Here is a 9,908-nt window from a genome sequence, read left to right as displayed (position 1 = left end):
CCCCCGGGCCCGCCGCGTGTCCCCCCTGTGTCGCGACAGGTCCCCCACACGGGGCTGCCCGGGCAAAGCTGCGACCGAAGTCCCCGTTGGTGCCAGCCCTGTCCCAGGGGCAAAGGGTCACAGAACCAGCAGGCGCATCCAGGGAGGCACACGGGTCTCTCCTGAGCTGCCCAGGTGCGCGCTGCTCCCCTCTGGCTGTGCAAGGACAGACCCCGGGGAGCACCTTCCCCGGGCGGGACCCCGCAGCGCCAGGCAGGACGAGGCCACGGCCCGGGCCGCACGGGCAGGGACGGCCCCGCACACAGCACAGCAGCAGCGTCCCGGCAGCCCGGGCACCCGGACCTTGGAATGAGCCCCGCAGACCCCTCCCTGCCCCCCCCAGGCCGAGCCAGATTTGCGCCCAGTCCCCCTTGTACCGAAAAAGCGCGTTATTTCATGCATCCTTTTTAACAAAGAAAAGTTGTGAGCCGTCACGGGTTAATTCCTTGGGACGGTCACACAAGGGGTTGATAAAAAAATCCTCAGCCACGTAGCTGAAGCTCTGGCTCAGGAGAGACTTGTACTATTAACAAGTTTTATTTATTAACAAGTTTTAATTAATTAATACTAATTGACTTTAAATTAAATTTTAATTAACACATTTTTATTAATAGTTACTAAAACTTGTCACTAATTAACAGTTATTCTGTAACTGCCCATTACAAAATTTCTTATGTATCTCTATACTGGACAGACACAGCACATTTTTAATGAGGTGTACTTATTTTAAGTGTTCTTATTTAGGCCTCTGTGGTGCCGTGATGAATTACACGAGCTGAGACACTTTCCCGAATCCAGATTTTCTGAAACCATAACTTTGCACTGTGTGTGCCAGGCAGCCTGAGGAACAGCACTGTGAAGGAGGCACGGTTACAGACACTTCACAAGCAGTGATAGTTTGGATAAATTCTTCTTGAATAACTTCCACACCACAAAGCACAAAGCATCTAGCAGAAAATAAATGCCAGCAGCATAACCCAGTACTGGAGGGGAGTGGGGAATTCTAGAGAGAGCTACAATCATATGAATTCTACTATTGGAAAGCTAAATGTTAATCTTTCCGAATTAGAGCTTGAATAGGTAAAATACCTTCCTCATATTCCCTTCATACTTGGTTGGTGACAGCTGACAGAGCCCCAGCACAATGGAGCTGCACATTGCTCCAAGTGAGTTTCCATCTGCATTGGTTACACCACCAGCTGTGGCTGAAGATGCTTCACCCTACCTCACCTCTGCATTTATGCACACATTTTGTGTCTCTTCCAGAGAAAGCAACACAAGGTTTCTTTTGCTGCCATGGGAATCACAACATTCTTAAGCCAACAACAGTAACAGAACTGGCACCTCCTATAGTTTCTTCTTCAGTGTGTCTATTTCTGAACACAGGTCTATTAACAGATTATTATTGAAGGCATTCTGAAATTTAAAGAAATCTATTTTTGAGAAGTGCCTTAGGACTGGTAGATGAATTGGAAACAATTGCAAACTGGTTAAAACAGGTACATCAAAACAGGTTGCTCACTGAATCAGAAAGATTGGTCAGTGCTCTGTTGTGCAGGGCCAAGGGGGTTAATCTCACCATGGGTTAATACTTCCTATTATCATTAACAGAAAAATGATTATTTAAATTAGTGTAATTAAAAAGCCTCATATTTTCATTAGTTCTTAGGCCTGTATTTGCATAATGCTGAAAAGTTCAAGGAATTCCTAGATAATTCCATTAAGAATTATTCTCGGTTGCCAGCCCTCTGCAGAATGAAAATCCTGCTGTATTTCAGAAACAGCCAAATTTTTTCCCCAAGGAGTGGTGCATTCATACTGCCCTAGTTTGAAAGAAAAAAAAAATTTCTAACAGTGTTACCAAAAAAAGGCCTCAAGAGCTAGAAGAGCACACTAACAATAAGACCACAGGTCATCTACCTTTCAGACTGTACATACAGCACTTGAAGGACTACTCCAGATTATTTTTTTTTGTTTTTTGTACATTCTTGATACACAGACCCAATCAGAAAGTCTGATCTTTGTTCTTACCAAGTCTGATAAAGCTTAGCCAAATACAAACAAAGCCAAATTCTCATTCCCAAACTGAAAGAACAATCTGTTTGTACACTGTAAACCAAGTATTTCCCAACAGTACTTCATGGTCCTGATTCACTATTGGGTTTTTTTCCTGCTTTTCATACACCTGTGCAATGTTACGGTCACATTTAAACTACAACAAGGTGCCAGCACACCAGATGGTGACTGGCAGTGGGCAAGATGACACACAATCAGCTTCTCCAATCTTCTAAAGGGCCAAATCTCTTCTCTGAATTGGGTTTCTCGTAAGAAATTCAGTGAAGCTGTAGCTAATCACATCAAAGCTGGCATGATCTGTAATCGTGTTATTTACTTATCTCAAAGCCAGAAGAACCCTCTCTGTGTATTGTCATTCAAACAAACTGAAACAAACCTACATGAAAACAGCAACCATATTATAACTATAATTGACAGGTAAAATAGACACACCCAACCTTTTATTAACATTTGCACCATTTTTCTCTCAGGTCTTAGTTGGATTAACTATGTAAGTAGGATAACAAAATTACATCCTGTAACTAAATGCCCTTGAATGAAATAACATATAGCAATAGGTACTTCCAGGGGAAGTATCTAAGTAGGTATCTAAAAATATTGGACTCATGTATTTTGCTAAGTAATTCTCTCCACTGTAGTAAGCCAATTCTCAGCAGTTCTATTTGTTCATTTTTAACTTGGTCAGGCCGACACAAACACTCACAGCCACTGTATTTTAACTTCCAGGGCCTCAGAGCCAAAAAAAATTACAGATTAATCGCACAGTAAGATTAAAAAATTACAGATTAATAGCACAGTAAGATAAATACTCAGTTTTCAATATTGCCAGCTCAGGAATCTTGCATTTCTTAATTCTGTGCTCTTACAGATACTTGAAAGGGAATTCAGGGATTAGTGCTATAGAAATACAAGCAAAGGGTACTGTGAAGCCTGAAAACATGAGAAGTCACATTTAAAACATAGTGTTTGGCTTAAAAAAATCTTAGGATAAAAAAAGACTAAATCTCATCAATTTGCAGATCTTTCCTAATTCCTGAAAGGTTTGGTTTGGTTCACTGAATAGCACTAAAAATGTACCCTTATATAAATAACACAGTAGAAAAGTTTCTGAAGTTACAGAATTAAAGGAATCTTTCCTTCAGTGCACATTGGCTAAAATTCTTCATATTGATACAGTAAGACATACAAAGGTAAAAGTGGAATCTCAAAAGTTCTTAAAAAAAGAGTTTAAGCCTGTAATTTTAATAGTTTAATAGTGAATTACAAGTGCTAGGAGCATGGTATGGACTTCAAAGTATGAGACAGGTAACAGCATTGATATGGTAAATCAATCATAACTTGCTTCTTTTCTGAGGCTGCACTATAGGTACCATTTTTGTGTTGTTTATTATTCTGAGAAGCTTGGCTTACGCAAAAGGTTAACATTATGCAATTGATTTCACCCAGCAAGAGGTATTACTTGTTCTACAACCCTCCACTAACCAGTTCATTAGCTTGCTGTCTCTGTGAAACTGTAAAATACCATTTCTGATAACAAATGGGATCCATTTGCTCCTTAGGACTAAATATTGTTTAAGCAAACATCTTTAAATAAGAACTCTATAATAAAATAATCAGATTAAAATCTTCACTGCTTACATTTTCAAGTACTAATACATAGAGATATTTAAGGCTTTTCTACCACAACAAGAGTTCTCCTTAATGGAGATATGCAGATGAAATTATATTTACTGTTAATTATAAAACTAAGCTTAACAAAATTCCAATGACTCTTTAGAAATACTATCTGTCCCCACCTTGTTCATATAGGGTCAAGACTACTTACTTCATATTTCTGGTGTGAAAGCTTAAAAGTTGTTTTGAATCTAAAGTTTTGGCCATCTCTATGTTTTCAGCTGCTAAACAGGCATCTAATTTAGAAATCAAGTAGCTGTTGAGCTACAGTTTTGGTTGGTGCGAAGTGAGTTAGTGCCTGAAGAGCTGAGCCAGCCTATAGTAGCTGTGGGTCATGACTCAAAGTACCCTGGGTTGGTGCACAGAGAGATAGGAAATAATAAACTTCCTTAAAAGAGAACAGTATTCACCATAAAGATGAGTACTGCTCACACTGCCTAGCATTGCTCAAATAATCTTTACCACTAAAGTCATCTTTTGGGAAAAATACAGGCTTCTTGCAATTTTAGGAAGAAAAAAGTTTTTTTAAAAAAAGCAGAAAGAGACTGCACATTCTAATGAGTTAAACCTTATTTTGTAAGAAAAGAGAGGTTCGGAAGTTTGGAGTTCTTTTTCAAGGTAGCCTTACTTCGAACCATAGCATTATAAAAAATAATTTTAACATTTACAAATTCAAAGTGGAACATTTCAGCTATTCTCCCCAAGTCTTGCAAGCACACTTTGAAATTTGTATTTTATATTTTTCTAAAATTAGATTAAACCCAACCTCAAAGTCTCAAAATCATTGGTGAAACAATTCATGTTTTGTAGGAATATGCCTAGTAATGACCTCTTACCTGGTGATGACCTTTAAATGCACCAAAGGATGCCAGGAGTCAGTACATGACTGAAAGCTACAAGCCCTGATTATATTGACATATCTGCATTGAATTGTATGCACCTAAAGAACAAGGGTTACCACAGAATAAAGAAGGACCGGTCATGTGTCAATATTAGTATGGTGAGATAAGCAGAGTAGTGTCAGCAGGATGTCTGAGACACAACATGCTGGCGTTGTATTTTACAGGCAGGATTCTGCAGGGATCAAGATGAACCCTCTGAGAGAGCAATGATAAACCAGCTGCAAGAGTAGCTTATGTTTTTCCCTCACAATCCAGCAGGGTCAAAAAGTAAGTAGAGCTGTTCTGGATCCTTTTCTAGATCAGTGGCCCTCAATACATCAGTGCCTTCATCTGTTTCTTGGAAATGCAGCTGCTATATGTGCTTGTATAAGCAAATTCTTTCTGAAAACACGAAAACGCAGCTCTGAGTTTGCGAATCATATCAGTATACTTAGCACATCCCCAAAATAGGTGATGTATAGGCCCCAGGGCTTGGCAAATGTGCCTTGAACCAAACTTAAATTTTTAACAACTACTAATATGAGAGAAGGGGGGAAAAGGTGCTATAATGTAGAAGACATCTTACTTCAGAAGAAAACCACAGTTGCAGCCAACACTTTTCCTAGTTTGGGATGCAATGTTTTATCATACAGAATCAGGACCTTCAGTCACTTCTCTTCTACACACTTAGCACTGAAATTTTAGAAGTTTCAATTAACAGACAGTATTCCAAGCTTGCATGAATTCTTAAATGCTGTCACCATGCCAAGTTTAAATTCAGGATGTACTTAAAACTGTGGTGCTTTCATCTATTAAAACAATATCCCCCAAAATACAAGTTTTACATTTGAGACATAGCTTTCAAATATTAGTACAGTCAGTTGGAGGATATTACTTGAACACAGAAAGCATCTCAGTTTTAACTCCATCCTGAATGTATTTTGCATCTATCTGTAGTCATCTGCAAGTAACAAAGCTTGCTAACCTAATTTCAAAGATATTTTGTATCATTCTGTTGCAGCTGCATTATCACAAAGGAATACCAGAGGTACAAGGAGTTTGTAACAGCTTGTGAACTCTTTATGCTTTTCTTTATTCTTACAAATATTTTAGGCCATATTAATATCCAGATTCTGCTTGGCATGATAACAGGTTTTGTTTAAAAGTGTTAGAAAATAGGTTTTCTAAAACTCTCACAACTTACAGTTCCACTGTAGAACACAGCTACAGGATGCCTTTGAGGCTAGATAACAACAGGATTGAATATTCATATTGATAATCAAAACATTCAGGTACATCAGACAGACCTGTCTAAAATGAAGGAGAAAAGGGTACGAACACTTACATATAGGTATAGGGTTTATGTATGTGTTTGCTAACAGACAACCTGCCCAAGTTTGGATTTCATAACACCAGGGTGAAGCTTCTGAACCATATGCAGAAGAAGGACACTATCAACTGAAGGCAGTTCTTATTTCAACTTGAAGTTATTAAAATCTAAAGCATTACTTGTAGGAGTTATTATGGACTTGGTTCACACAACAGTTGCATCCATTTCCATGCTTATTTCACTAAATATGAGTGTGTATAAACACAAACAAGAGAGTTGTTTAGAATATTCCATTACCATGCACTTGCTACTAAAGTATATGCAGCCAGAGGTACAAGAACACCCAGCACTTGAAACCTAGTGTCTGAAGTATCTAATAAAGAAATAAGGAGATTATATTCAATGTTACTGTAAATAGAATTAGCAAATTTTTAAAAAGTTATCTTAGTAACTGAAATGTATTAGTAGCTTACGTACTTCAAGCATTTTAAGAATGCTCATCACAACAAAACACACACAATTCAGTAAAATAGAGAGCTCTTACTGTTTTCAATGCTCTGTAAATTTTCACAAAGCCCATGTCTGCATCCAACTTCAAGAATGTAATTGAGCTCATGCTTATGGACTGGAGTCAGTGGAGTAAGCCCTGTCAAAGGGTAACGCTGACTCCAGGTCTTCCTTTGGCAGTTAGAGCAGAAGCACCAAATACCCGTTTCAGTTACACGTGTAAATCAATAAATAGATTCAGCTTATGTAGGAGTGTTCTAGAGCTCACTAGAATTTATGAGGAAAAAGCCCTTCTGAGAGTTCCTCACGTGCTGAAGGAAATTATACTTCCATTAGCAAGTAGCTGTTTATCAGTGTTTATTCACTGGTTCCTCCATTCTCTCCCCAACAAACATTCTACCCAAGCAGAGTATTTCAGCATCCACCCCTCCCACAGTGCCCTGTTTTCCAAAACATGTCACTCTGTTGAGCAAAGTATGAGAGGATATAAAAAAACCATATATAAAAGAGAACAGTATTCACCATAAAGATGAGTACTGCTCACACTGCCTAGCATTGCTCAAATAATCTTTACCACTAAAGTCATATTTTGGGAAAAATACAGGCTTCTTGCAATTTTAGGAAGAAAAAAGTTTTTTAAAAAAAAAGCTGAAAGAGACTGCACATTCTAATGAGTTAAACCTTATTTTGTAAGAAAAGAGAGGTTCGGAAGTTTGGAGTTCTTTTTCAAGGTAGCCTTACTTCGAACCATAGCATTATAAAAAATAATTTTAACATTTACAAATTCAAAGTGGAACATTTCAGCTATTCTCCCCAAGTCTTGCAAGCACACTTTGAAATTTGTATTTTATATTTTTCTAAAATTAGATTAAACCCAACCTCAAAGTCTCAAAATCATTGGTGAAACAATTCATGTTTTGTAGGAATATGCCTAGTAATGACCTCTTACCTGGTGATGACCTTTAAATGCACCAAAGGATGCCAGGAGTCAGTACATGACTGAAAGCTACAAGCCCTGATTATATTGACATATCTGCATTGAATTGTATGCACCTAAAGAACAAGGGTTACCACAGAATAAAGAAGGACCGGTCATGTGTCAATATTAGTATGGTGAGATAAGCAGAGTAGTGTCAGCAGGATGTCTGAGACACAACATGCTGGCGTTGTATTTTACAGGCAGGATTCTGCAGGGATCAAGATGAACCCTCTGAGAGAGCAATGATAAACCAGCTGCAAGAGTAGCTTATGTTTTTCCCTCACAATCCAGCAGGGTCAAAAAGTAAGTAGAGCTGTTCTGGATCCTTTTCTAGATCAGTGGCCCTCAATACATCAGTGCCTTCATCTGTTTCTTGGAAATGCAGCTGCTATATGTGCTTGTATAAGCAAATTCTTTCTGAAAACACGAAAACGCAGCTCTGAGTTTGCGAATCATATCAGTATACTTAGCACATCCCCAAAATAGGTGATGTATAGGCCCCAGGGCTTGGCAAAAGTGCCTTGAACCAAACTTAAATTTTTAACAACTACTAATATGAGAGAAGGGGGGAAAAGGTGCTATAATGTAGAAGACATCTTACTTCAGAAGAAAACCACAGTTGCAGCCAACACTTTTCCTAGTTTGGGATGCAATGTTTTATCATACAGAATCAGGACCTTCAGTCACTTCTCTTCTACACACTTAGCACTGAAATTTTAGAAGTTTCAATTAACAGACAGTATTCCAAGCTTGCATGAATTCTTAAGTGCTGTCACCATGCCAAGTTTAAATTCAGGATGTACTTAAAACTGTGGTGCTTTCATCTATTAAAACAATATCCCCCAAAATACAAGTTTTACATTTGAGACATAGCTTTCAAATATTAGTACAGTCAGTTGGAGGATATTACTTGAACACAGAAAGCATCTCAGTTTTAACTCCATCCTGAATGTATTTTGCATCTATCTGTAGTCATCTGCAAGTAACAAAGCTTGCTAACCTAATTTCAAAGATATTTTGTATCATTCTGTTGCAGCTGCATTATCACAAAGGAATACCAGAGGTACAAGGAGTTTGTAACAGCTTGTGAACTCTTTATGCTTTTCTTTATTCTTACAAATATTTGAGGCCATATTAATATCCAGATTCTGCTTGGCATGATAACAGGTTTTGTTTAAAAGTGTTAGAAAATAGGTTTTCTAAAACTCTCACAACTTACAGTTCCACTGTAGAACACAGCTACAGGATGCCTTTGAGGCTAGATAACAACAGGATTGAATATTCATATTGATAATCAAAACATTCAGGTACATCAGACAGACCTGTCTAAAATGAAGGAGAAAAGGGTACAAACACTTACATATAGGTATAGGGTTTATGTATGTGTTTGCTAACAGACAACCTGCCCAAGTTTGGATTTCATAACACCAGGGTGAAGCTTCTGAACCATATGCAGAAGAAGGACACTATCAACTGAAGGCAGTTCTTATTTCAACTTGAAGTTATTAAAATCTAAAGCATTACTTGTAGGAGTTATTATGGACTTGGTTCACACAACAGTTGCATCCATTTCCATGCTTATTTCACTAAATATGAGTGTGTATAAACACAAACAAGAGAGTTGTTTAGAATATTCCATTACCATGCACTTGCTACTAAAGTATATGCAGCCAGAGGTACAAGAACACCCAGCACTTGAAACCTAGTGTCTGAAGTATCTAAAAAAGAAATAAGGAGATTATATTCAATGTTACTGTAAATAGAATTAGCAAATTTTTAAAAAGTTATCTTAGTAACTGAAATGTATTAGTAGCTTACGTACTTCAAGCATTTTAAGAATGCTCATCACAACAAAACACACACAATTCAGTAAAATAGAGAGCTCTTACTGTTTTCAATGCTCTGTAAATTTTCACAAAGCCCATGTCTGCATCCAACTTCAAGAATGTAATTGAGCTCATGCTTATGGACTGGAGTCAGTGGAGTAAGCCCTGTCAAAGGGTAACGCTGACTCCAGGTCTTCCTTTGGCAGTTAGAGCAGAAGCACCAAATACCCGTTTCAGTTACATGTGTAAATCAATAAATAGATTCAACTTATGTAGGAGTGTTCTAGAGCTCACTAGAATTTATGAGGAAAAAGCCCTTCTGAGGGTTCCTCACATGCTGAAGGAAATTATACTTCCATTAGCAAGTAGCTGTTTATCAGTGTTTATTCACTGGTTCCTCCATTCTCTCCCCAACAAACATTCTACCCATGGTGCTCTAGCAACATACCCAAGCAGAGTATTTCAGCATCCACCCCTCCCACAGTGCCCTGTTTTCCAAAACATGTCACTCTGTTGAGCAAAGTATGAGAGGATATAAAAAAATCCATATATCCTCTTGTGTATATGCACAGTGGCATTTCAGTATTACTTGACTG

Source organism: Chaetura pelagica, unplaced genomic scaffold (assembly GCF_000747805.2).
Source record: "Chaetura pelagica isolate M959 unplaced genomic scaffold, ChaPel_1.0 scaffold188, whole genome shotgun sequence".
In the NCBI taxonomy this organism is placed as follows: Eukaryota; Metazoa; Chordata; class Aves; order Apodiformes; family Apodidae; genus Chaetura; species Chaetura pelagica.
The sequence above is the reverse complement of the archived record's forward strand: the minus strand, read 5'-3'. Positions refer to the sequence as shown.